Below are 12645 nucleotides of genomic sequence, written 5' to 3' on the forward strand. Positions count from 1 at the left end.
AACTTGAATATTGATGAACATTGGAAAGCACTTCTAAATTAATTATTTTTTACATTAAAAGTTTGAAATTTTCATTCTTTTATCTCAATTAACTTGGATAAATTGGATTAAGAGGAAGTCTTAAAAATATTTTGAAGCATTACACATATTTGGATAAAGGCTGAAAATTTTAAATGTAACAATATCTTATGCTGACAGCAGAACAATAATTTCCTGGTTAATTTGTTTAATTTCACTATCCCAAGAACCCTACAATCAAGAATTTATTTCTGTATTTTAATTTTTTTTTAACATATTTTTGAAGAAAATCTAGTTTTAGTCAGATTCTGGAAGGGTAAATTAGTAAATTACTTATTTCGTAGCCTGCAGTTGAAGGTGGACAGATTTTCAAGGTGAAGGCAGCTTTTGTTAGCACAACACCTGCCTGTCAAAGGCAGCACGTGTGTGTTTGTCTCGTTTCACCTGCGTGCGCGTAATTAAATCTCTTGACGGCGCATTTCGAGCAAAATCGTACGAGAAACTCGTGAGAATCCGCACAAAGCACCGAGCTCGCGAGTTTGTTCCTTGCTTGGCTCCTCTCGTTTCCCGGCCGCGTGCGCTGCTTTTGAATAATAAGGTCTCTCTTTCTAGGGCTGTGCCGCCGCCAGCACACAAGAGCATTGCCTTTGAGTGGTTGCTCAAGCGCGCTACTTGTGAATGAATGAGAGCCAGCCAGGCCAGGAGGATGCAACATCGCGCCACGTCAGCAGCCAGAAGAAGAATGATGATGAGCGAAGCCGAGTCCTCCTGACAAGATGAGGCGGCTTTGCGGGTGACCGACTAGGCTCAAATTGAAACTGCGCGACCTGCATTGCGGCTTTGCAAACCAAAAGTAAAAAATATCTGCACAGATTTACTACCGTGGAAGCTTCTTTTTCTAATTGTTAGAGTAAAAGATTAAAAAGGGCTTTTAATTGGTGCAGAAGAAGTAAAATTAACTTTATAGAAGTGGGAAAATTATATTTAGTTTCTTAAAATACATTTCCACTGCATAATAGTAAAGAAAATGGGTAAGTAGAAAATTCAAAATTTACCACAAAATCGTTAAAATATATAAGTATAAATTCAATTAATGAAGAAATCAAATGCAATGTAGACTATGTAATATAAAAATAGACAAATTTAATTGCAACTTAAATAATTAACCGGTTGATAATAAATTTACTATTAATCATTCTCTAATAAATTATTTAATTAATTATACCTGCATAAAGACAATATTAATTACCCAACGTTTTTTTTCAAATGAAATAAATATCATAAAAACTATTAAAGATTGTAATATTTTCCTAAATATAATTAAATTAAATTCGAAACCGAAGAGCAGCGTCAAGTTTTCTGCTTAAAAATAATTCATTCACTTGCGTGCTCGTCATTAGCTCCTCCGTTGGGAATTTGCAGTCGAGAGAGGGACCGCAACTTTTGAGGCCGTGCATGCAGTACATCGGTAATTGAGCCCCTCCAGCCAAAGAGAGTTCTCCCTACTCTCTCACCAGCCCCCCGCCAGCCAAGTTTTATGATAAAACTTTGCACCAAACACTCATCAAGCGTCGGCTCAAACTTTCCAGTTTTTCAGCCTTTGATTGGGGGATTTAATTGATAAAGAAGGACTCTCGCGCGCAGAGTATTAATGGCCAGATTTCTCCCGCAGAACTTTGGAAATTGATCCTCGCGTTGCCCAAGCAAGTTCTTATTCAACTTTAAAATAGTGAGCACTTCGTTCTATTGTTTGAGAGATGCAAAACTTGAAATTGAATTTAATCTGTGCGCAGACCAACGAAGGAGCACTAAAAAAAGAGGAAAGTTTCACCGGACAGGAAAGTGGCCCAGTTGCTCGCCCAGTTGGGCAGAGCGGTGCACATACCTTGGCAAAAGTTGTTCCACCCAACTAAAACCAAAGTGCCGTGCTCTCTCCTATGCTCGCCGTCTGCCAGCTTAATCTGTGCACTCGACCTTTTTGCGCGTGCTAATGCCCGGCAAGCCGCATGCTAAAACGCAGTTGGCCATCTGCGACCGGCACAACAAGTTATGCAACCGGCCCGACACTAGAGTGCGGCGAAAGGCCTAAGGCACCGATCGCAGGGGATAACAAACGCCTTCCATCTAGGAAAATGAGATTAATAAATTTGTGTCGTTTAAAACTGATTTTAAAATAACGAATAATTGTAATTTTTACTTATTATTCTTTCAAATTATTTATTTTGTATTTTCCAGATTTCTACCAGATTCTACCTTTACCGTTACAAAAATTTCCTTGCCAATGGACGCTTATTTGTTCAGGTTTCTCAATTTATTTAAAATGACTCGATATACCAAGACAATCTTTTATTCATTTGATATTATTGAATGTTTTGAAATATCAGACTTTTACTTGATTATTTTACTTTTTACCTTTACCTCTGTATGTTTATGCACTAAAAAACTTTTAAACTTTGAATACCTTGTGCAAAAAATACCTATACTTGATAGTAATCTCGCTATATCACAAACTTTTTGGAAGTTAGAAGCAAGAAGTGATTTTTCTTCCGGGCTAATTGAAGCTAAAACACGCACTAATTGAGAGCAACCGATGGGGTTCTGGCCGCGACTTTTTGTCAGCAAGCTCGTTCGCCCGCCAGCGTTTTTAAAATAATAAATTATTCATGAATTAATTTTTTAAATGGGAAAACTTTGGAGGCACACTCTCGAGGAAGAAATGTGATTAATGACATTGTTATGTGGCGGCAGCGGCAAAAGTTTGAAAAGTTTGCTGGTCTTTGTGAGCGGCACAAAATCTCTCTAGCTCTCCTCGCAGTTATTCGTACAGTTTTACGGTTCGCCGTCTCTTTGGCTGACGATAATTAATTTTATTGCTCTCGAAAGCGGGCCAGTTAAATGTTTTATACAGCTTTTTGTAGTCGACGATACGTCGCCCACAAAAGGCCAGATGTTGTTTATTCCCAACAAAAGAGAATTGCCATGCAGATTGAAGTTTAGTGACTCTATTTTCGAAATTCGCCAGCAAAAGTTAATTCATGGAGAGTTGGATTTGAAAATGATCTTATTAATTGATTAATTTAACTTCCGGTAAATTTGCAAAAAATTGGAAAATATAATGAATTCTGCTGTGAAGGAAACTATAAAAAATTAATTGAACACAGTATTTAAATTATTTCATAGAAATGAAAAAAAATGACCCACAGCCAACAATGTAGAGCAGTAAAAATAAATAAACATTAAAAAAAACTACTGAGGAAATATTTAATTATTTATTAAATTCGAACTCGTCTTGACTCGTCCCTATCAAGGTGAAAAACACAATGAAAGGAAGTCGAAAATTTTGGCGGTGACAAAAGCCAAGGTCTGAACGGCCTCGATAAAGCACCTCCTCGCACGAAAGTGGCCGGATAAAGAAGTGGGAGGAAGGAAGGAATTCTGATCTTTGTGTATTAGAGCGAGGGACCCTCATTTTCGGCGGCGACCAACTATTTCCGAGAAGTTTGCCGGCCCAGCTTCGGCAAGTTGGGTAATGTGTGATGTCCCCTTACGTCCTTTGCCTCCTGCTTTGTCTTAGTCAACTTTCTCTCTGATACTGGGCGAATAGGATAGGATGGCCCCCATACAACTTTCTTCTCATCTCTCTCGTTCTAAAATACACGTTTATATACTGCCGGCTTTTCTTCTGGTGCGGCTCGCAAACAGCCTCGCCGCCGCCATATATCTCGCCCAGGATTAATTACTCTTGCCAAAACTTTGAGGAGACTCGCTCGCTCGCTGGCACTGATATCTGCACCACAATATCCCAGCTCTCGTTCGCTCGCTTGCTCCTATTTATATTAAAGATAATGTGGATGAATCGCTCCTTCGCTCACTGTTTGGCAGCTTCAAAGCCGCTCATCCGAAAACTCACTTGGGCGGCAGCCGCTCTATCAATAAAGACCCGCCGAAAACTCCATTTTCTGTCAGCTGAAATATTTATCCAATGGATTTCCGATAATAATTCGACGGCACCTCAAACTTTGATTGAAAACTTTGCAAATTACTTAATGGGAAGCTCCCGAGTTTTCATTTTATACAGGAGAATGGGAAAAATGCCAATTAAAAATTTCAAGAGTAAGGCTTACTAAAAATTAAAAGTGATTATTTCCTGCAAAATCAAAACACCACAAATGTTAATTGTGTGTTTCATTTGAATTTTTAATTCTTGTCAAAAGGAAAAGTTCAAGTTTAGATGGAGGTCCTAATTTGTGAAAAAGTTATATTGATTGGCGTTATTGAGTAATTAAGTTTTTTTGAGGATATTAAATATTACAGTTTCTATTCCGCCGAATTAAGTTTCTTTTAAAATTATGCATGTATTGGATGCAAATCATGTTTTTTTTTGGCGTATAACAAGGCAATCTCTGAAGCTCGGGCAAATCAAGATACATCTATTCTGATATAAAATAAATATTAAAAAAAATATAAAAAATGAAAAGAAAAAAAACTATTATAATGATTGAAAAGAACAAAACGCACAGTGTGCTATTAAATCGAAAACATTATTCTAAAACAAAATTCTAGAGAAATGTTAAATTTTACACCAAATAAAATTTTTGATCACGATTCAATCTTAACTTTTCTTTAACATACTTGAAAAAGAATATCGGAACAGGAAAGTTAAATTAATTTTGAATTAATATTATGTTCTCATATATTTTTTAATGATTTTTGGGTTCAAACGCAAGTATGAATAGGAAAAGCTCGCTCAAAAGCAGGAGCTTTTCGACTACTTCATTTGCATTTGCCCCCCTAGAACATTTTTATCAATGGGAAAAGCAAATCATCGGCAAATAAAATGTGGAAATGGCGCAGATAAAGAAAGAGAAAAGCGCCACGTAACGCCGCGGAGTGCCCGTTATTGTTTGCTTATAGCATCTGGTACGTAGGAGGAAATGGAGGGAAAAAGAGCAGGCATTGTTGGCCTCGGTGTAATGTAAATGTTGTATGGATTTTCTGCCAGCCGAAAGGTGCAGTATCTTGATTGATGTGCTGCTCTTGTAGCAGTGGGCCAGAAAACGTACGCAACTCGCCACCTAACAACCATTCAGCACAACAAACACGCGATGCATGCGATTCGCGCGCGAGCTTGTCAACCGGCAGCATCGCCGCCGGCACTTTTCACCAGCACAGAGAGCACAAGAGCGGCCCCGGATCAAAAATTCAGAGGGGACAAAGCCGCGGGACATCAGAGGACACGAGCCGCTGACTCTCTCCCTCTTTATGCACAAAACAAACGACAGAAAACGCAGCCATAATTTCCATTTTATATAAAAAACGAGTTTTTTCTGGGGTTTTTTTATGAGCGCTAGAAATATTTTCAGGTATTATTTTTTTATTAATTTTCAAAATAATTTTATTTCAATCAGATTTTAGATTTAAATATTAAAATATTTTGAAAATTTCTCATTGGATATTTTTGTTGATTAATTCCCCAAAATTAAGAATTCTATAAAGTTTGATTTTAAAATTATTTTGGATTTTGAAATAATGCTTAAATAACCCTTCAAATTTTTAATGCAATCAGATCAAAAGCCTGGAATGAAACGGCGTCAATTACATAACTTGCGGATTTTGCTGGTCAATTGAGGACAAAAAGACTTTGTGGGCAGCGCGTACGTCCGCTCCATCGCACTTACAGTGTGTTCAAGTTTGACTTTGCGGCGTCAAGATAAGATAAAGTCGGGAGCAGCGAGCGCTCGCTGTCACTCTGATTCATTGTCACTTTGTTCGCTTTGAGCAGCTGCGAGCGAAACGAGTGTGCCCGCCGCACATCAAAATTATTATCGATTGCTGGCCGGTCGGCCGCCGCTTCTCTCGCGCCGCCGCCGCCGGCGATAAATCCATCCAGGGAGCCTCTGATTGCCTGTCTGTTATGGATACATACACTGAAAGCACTTCTTTGCCGCAAATCTGACACGTGGTACTGAAAAATGAGTTCCATTGTGCGCAGAAATTGGAAAATAGTTGAAGAAAAAAATAGTAACCTATATTGCAATTCAAAACAAAAATGTCTATTAACATAAGAAAAATTTAAGTATTACGTTAAAATTTGTTAACAAATATTTCCCTTTTGCTATTTCTAGAACTTTTAATTATTTATATTTATCTCTCTTTATTTAATATTCATAAAAAATACTTCTAAAATGATTATGTTATAAATTTTTTGACAAATAAGATTTTTCAGCCACTACGTTTGCTATATTTTGGGTTTAATTTTTACTTCAAATTAGGCAAATATAAAATTTAGATGTACAGAGTTTTATCTCTATTACTTTATTTTCATCAAAATAAATTGATTATTTCATGATCATTTGGAAATCTGGTTAAAGATGTTTCTGTTGAGTATCACAAATTTGTCTAATTTATTTGTACTATTTACTACAGACATATAAATTTAGAGTCCATTTCAACTATTATGACTAAGTAAAATGAAGGTTTTCTATTTTCTGGAAATATTAATATTGATTTCAATGAGGTATGTACAAAATAATTAATTTTGTCCCTAAATAATAATCTTTTTTAACATTTCAACTTTCTTCACAAATTTGAGTAAAAAAACTCACCATTTTCAAAATAAATTCAGATAAAAAATTCTGAGTAATGGCAGAGGTGAACGACTCGCGCCGATAAACCGCCTACCTTAATTACGAGCGTCACTCTCAAGAGTTGAGCGAGACCTCAAAGAGGCTGTTTACTGTCAGAGTGAAGCTGCCGCCGAGCTTAAAGTCAATTATGGAAGGTATTTAGCCAAACGGAATGAGCACAGCATGCCTGCTCCGAGCAATTTTTATCACTGGCGTGCAATAAAAACGCGACTTTATGGCATGGGCATCAAACCCGGTCCTATTACGACCCGAATTGTAAATCACTCGAATCCAGTCCGGAGACCAACGCTGAGCAGTTAAAACTTTTCTTTCGCCATTTTTCGCGAGAGCCACTCTTTCTCTTTCTCTCTCAAAAGAAGTGCCGGCGGGTTTTGCTGATGGCGATCAAATTTTCTCTTTCTTTTATTCTCCTGTCGATTCTGCGGGGCGGGCACTTCATAAACGTGCCGACGCTCTCTCTTCCATTTTATGAACTTGCTTGTTTTAGGTGTCGTTAAACAAGGGAAATCCACTCGGGACCTCTTTGTAATGAAAACGGGGCCCAAGCTTTCTTTGCTCGAAAAAGGGTTTTTATGATTCGTCAATAAAAACATAAAGGAGATGGAATGTTTAAAACATTTAAAGGCATTTTTTGGAACAAAACTCGAGCCCCTTTAAATACTAAAAATAGAAAGAAATTAAATATTTGTTGAAACTTTATTCCTCCAGATTCTTAATAATTATTTCAAACTTTTTGTTCATAATTAAAAACTACGAATGAAGAAATAAAACAATAAATTGGAAAAAAATTAAACACACTTGTTTTTCCTTTTTTGCTGGGATGCTTCTTTGAAAATTTCATTATTCCTTTTATAGCTAAGGTTCACAACACGGTGTCAAAACACAGGTGAGAAGAGATCATTATTTAGATAAACCTTGCATGAAATTTTAGCCTCAGGCGGCGGAGACGCGCGTGAGTGTTAACGACACACGGGTGTGTAAAAATTTGGCGCAGGGGCAGCGGAATTGCCGGCACTTTAAATTAAATGATAAAGTCTGTCTTCCTCTTTTGGGCAACAATAAAAAGCTGCAGCAGTTCGGAGCTGGAAAGCAGTGCCCGCCGGCTGGAATTCCACACGGAACTACTGTGTAAAACGTTATTCATGCCATTCAGTGCGCTACATTCAAATTTTATTACCTCGGGCAAAAAACAACTACATGTACTCACCAACCTACCGCCAACTAACTTTCTCTGTTGCGCTGCTGCGAAACTCCCTGCTTGGTCTGGTTCGTCGGTTCTGCACACTGCAAGGGAACCCCAAAATCAAAATATTTTATCTGGTTTAATAGCATAAATTTATTTTGATCTCAATATACTTGAGGAAAAATGAACTGTTTATTAGCAAAACGCAATCAAATTGATTATGATTATACAGATTACAGCAAAATTTGAATGACTAGCTAAAGAAATAAATTCAAATGTTTTTATCGAACAGATTTAGTCAAAATTTCTTACCCAAATTAAAAATATAAAAATATTTTTTAATTATTATAAAATCCAACAAAATTTTAAAATATTAAAATAAATTGAAAAATGTATCTATAATTTTTAAACAAGACTGAACAAGACATTATTTTTTATTTTACTAAACGAATAAAATAAAAGTAATAAATGTGTTTAAAATACAGACCTCTGTGTTGGAAAAAATTTTAAATGCTTGATATTATTGCCAATTATCAATTAATAATAATAAAAAATTTCATATAGTTAACTTTTATCATTACCTAAAACTTACAATTAGTTATTTATAGTTAATCATAGATTTTGCCGATTTTGCTTATTAAAAACTGTGAAGAAATGTCTTATACTATAGTTGCATGGCGATAGTTGGAGTTCCCTGGATGCTGAATACGAAATTTCGCTTAGCCCGTGCGAGAGCCCGTTTTCGCCCGGCTGCCTCGATGTGTGTATGTGTGTTTATAATGCTAATGAATTCATGTGACAATCTCCGCGGCAAGATTTGAAATCAACAGCCAACTGCTGCCGCCGTGCCGCCCCTAATTTATATGTTAATTAAAAAGCCTGCCGCCGCTCTGTGCATATACGCAGGTGAAATTTTTGCAATTACTTCTGCCTTATTTACGCGTGCACTCTCTCGTTTGGAGAGGTTGTTTGTTCTCTGATTTAAATGCTGCCGGACGCCCTCGCCGCCTATTAGGGGGTGGAAATTTGCATGTTGCTCCGCTTCTTTCCCGCAGCTGAATATTTTACCAGGCACGTGCATGAAAAAAATTGTAACATCAGAGGGCGCGTTTTATTTTTAACTGCCTTGATTCTTTTTTAATCCAGGGCTGGAATAAAAAATCAAATCAGCTAATTGGAGTCTTCAGTCTTTTGCAGATCGTTTTCTGGCGCAATTAAGAGCGTTGGCTGCTTGTTAGTTGGCTCCCCTACGTCTGATTATTTGTCCCCAGCAGAGAGAGTCGCACACACAAAAGTCTTCTTCTCCGTTACTGCAATTAGTTGCTCGCTGCTAGCTCAAATGAACCCCCACGGTGTTTTACAATGCGCTGCGTATTCATGAGCTGCGCCCGCCAACTAATTGAATCCTAATTCATGCCCAAGACTGCCATTTTCGGCGTCGCCAATAGAGCTGAGCTCAGCCAGTCCATTATTTCTCTTTGCGAGACCCGCCTAGCTGCGTGAATTAACAAACAACAAAGCCTTTATTTAGATGCAAAGGAGACAAAGCAGGCCGATTAGCCCAATTTATATGTACACATGCGGCATTTATACGCAAATGGCTCAATTAACCGCCTGGCCTCAAAGTTTAAAGCAAATAGAGATTAATTATGCCTCCATTTTGATTCACACAATCTCTTTATAGGTCAGGCTGAAATAATGCGTATTTTTTAAAATTTTTTAATGGATTGAAACTCGCTGAATAAGATTTATGTATTGAATCGAAGTATAATTTTAAGAAATAAAATATAAATTTTTCCAATCAAAATAATCGTTTCTTGGAATTGTTTGTTCAAGACGAGAAGTATTTGTTGGTGTATTTTGCATCGATGTAATTTTTCAACTCATAATTATTTTACCACCATTCCGATTCCAAATGATCAAACAAATGAATACAATAATTAGTATGAATATGAAGAAAAAAAAATAATGAAAGGCCTACCTATGGCAAAATTTGTGATATGTGATTAGAACAAAAACTTATTCAACCGAGGCGCTCTGCGGCGGATGGGGTCTTATTGATCTTGGAAGTTGTAGCGAAATTTGCTAATGGTGAGGTGCCGTTTTTTTTTTAAATTCTTATTTTTTTAAATGAGTTGTTTTCATCAATTGAATTTCAACAATGTATCTGTAACAATGTGTACAAATAAACAGCAATAATAAATTATTTTCCTTATTGTGTGATTTAAATTGATAATCTTTGAATGTATGAATAAGATATATTTTTGGGCAGTAATTTCCTTAACAATAAAGACACTTTGCAACTAATTAGATTCACAGGCTGTTTTTCTCATGGTCTCTGTGTTAAATGGATAATTGTTAAACGGCCAGTTAACCCCAAGTTGTTATTTTTCAAATTCTGACCGGTAACAAAATTATCCTGTGAATCAATTATCTATTTAACGTCCATTTGAGTTTTGATTATCATTGTGCACTTCTGTAATAAGTGTGCAATTGCTTTGTAAGAAACACTGACAGGAAATCCTGAATTGACAAAATAATATAAACTGCAGGTCGGCGGTGTCACTGTCGCCGTCGGCTGAATAAAAATAGACTTTGCCAGGTTATAAAAGTGAGTGACAACACGCGCGTTCACCGTTTTTTCATCCCCCTAATAAAAGTTGGCCTGTTTCGCTTCGTCGGAATAAGAAAAAGTAGGAAAGTCTCTCGCTCGCCCGCTTTTCCTCCTTTTTCTTTTAAGACCCAAATTTCCATTTAATTAAATTTCCACCAGCAGCGCGGGCGGGTGGGCGAATCTCCCAGGAAATAAACTCACTCGGCGGCCGCCGCTTTTCCCTCTATTTTAATTTCTCACGTGTTACTCTCATTAAGCGAGAGAGGAATTTTCCGGCTTCGTTCTTTCCCGACGTGCATGATGATTGAATTGGCGGAACCACGCGACTCTTTTCTAAAACGTGGGTAATGTTTACTCAATAAATATTTATTCGACTCTCTCGAAACAGTCGAACGCGGAGCGATGGGCGCGGAACATGCGACTGCAGCACCTGGCCTGGGATATCACATTGTAAGTTATCATGTCAAAAACTTTATCCGCCGCTCCGCCTGTGCCGTTGATACAAAACTTTGGAATAAAAGAACGGGAGAGAGAGAGAGGCAGGCAGAGGAAAGAAAGTTTGCTCTTCTTTCGCGCACCCTTCACAATGCCAAAGTATATATTCCTTTGTTTATATTAAAACAAATTCTGCAGCCCTATTTTAAGTGTAACGTACTGCCCTGCTCTCCTGCAGCCGACCAACTTTTCACTCTTTGCCTCGCACAAAAGAAATTCCGAATTCAGCGCCGGCGCATCATTCTTCATTGTCAAAACATTTTGCGAGGATAAGTTTTACTCTCGCGCAGTTTAAATTATTCATCGGCCGAGGCAATCAAAATTTATGCCCGCGCCGAAATCGCTCCTTTTGTCAAAAAGTTGCCTCGCTTTTCAAAAGAGACAGAGAGCAGGACAGAAGGGAAGTTCCGGTGCGAATATCGATTTTTTTATTGAAAAGTTCTAAACTATGTGTTTCTCTGCTTCAAAGTTTCGTTTGATTACGAGAATCTTTTGCGAGCTGAGATAATAGCAGGGCGTAATGAATAAATTTGGACGAGAAGCGGTAATGAACTGAAGATGACGATGGAGTTGGGCGGTTGGTTTAGCGGCGGAGGCTGCTCAAAAGAAAAGCCAGAGGACTTTTTCTTTATGGGCCAAACTTCCTCTTCTTCTTGCGCAGCAGTTCGGCAAGTAGTTTTAACGGCTGCTTTTTTCCGCGAAATTGGAAGACGAGTGAGTGGAGAGCAAGTTTTGCTTGGAAAGTATAACTGTGACAGAGCAAGAGGAGCGAAAAGGCCAATGCAAGAATATCAGAGATGAGAGGAAAGTGAGAGCTAATAAAGTTAAACTGGGGGCGATGCTACTCTCCTCTATCAAAAATAAATTCATCAAAACTATTCCGATTGCCAATTTTGGTCCAAAAATATATTTTAAATGTATTTTGTTTTGATTGTAATATTTTCCAATATTTCCTTAGAAAATTCTCTTCTAATTAGTATTGTAAATAAAAAAAGAAACTTCTGATAAAAATTTCCTCAGAATGTGCAATACGACGTAATGACTGCAAATATTTTAATTTCAAATTTAATTAAATCGAGCATATTCCGATTTTGAGAGTAATTGAAAATTTCAACCAAACTTCAAAAGCTATAAGACCAAGTTTGAAAGTTGACAAAAAGCTTACTCTTCTCAAGAAATAAAGTTCTGAAAAGCTGTTAAACTCCGACTGTTTATCTGAAGGATCTCTCACCAGTTCGCTCAGCTCAAGTTTGTTGCGAGATTTTTGTTTGATGCTCGCTCGTCCAACGAGAATCGTGTTTGCGGCCAATCGCAGTAGCAGCTGAGTGTAAAGTTTATAAATTCAATCCAACTGCGATGTGATCCCGTAATTAAATGGAGGAGAGCTTGGGTGAAATTTATCTCGGATAAAGTGGGCTCCAATTATTTTATAATGTGTTCCTCCTCGCTCACACAAACACACAGAAAGCTGAGGGGTGGATGGGGGTGGGTTGCCGCTGGAATTAGGAATGGCATCAACTGGGAAAGACGTGGTAAAAGATTAATCGTTTTTATAATAATGCGGCAAAGTGCTGGCGGAAGGCGCGAGAGAGATAGAGGGGATGGAAATCCGACCGCCACCCACTCGCACGCAGCCCCTTTTCGGCCTCACAATTTAAAACCAATAGACTGAGCCGCGTATTGTGTAT

Source organism: Neocloeon triangulifer, unplaced genomic scaffold (assembly GCF_031216515.1).
Source record: "Neocloeon triangulifer isolate White Clay Creek 2 clone unplaced genomic scaffold, ASM3121651v1 ptg000011l, whole genome shotgun sequence".
NCBI lineage: Eukaryota > Metazoa > Arthropoda > Insecta > Ephemeroptera > Baetidae > Neocloeon > Neocloeon triangulifer.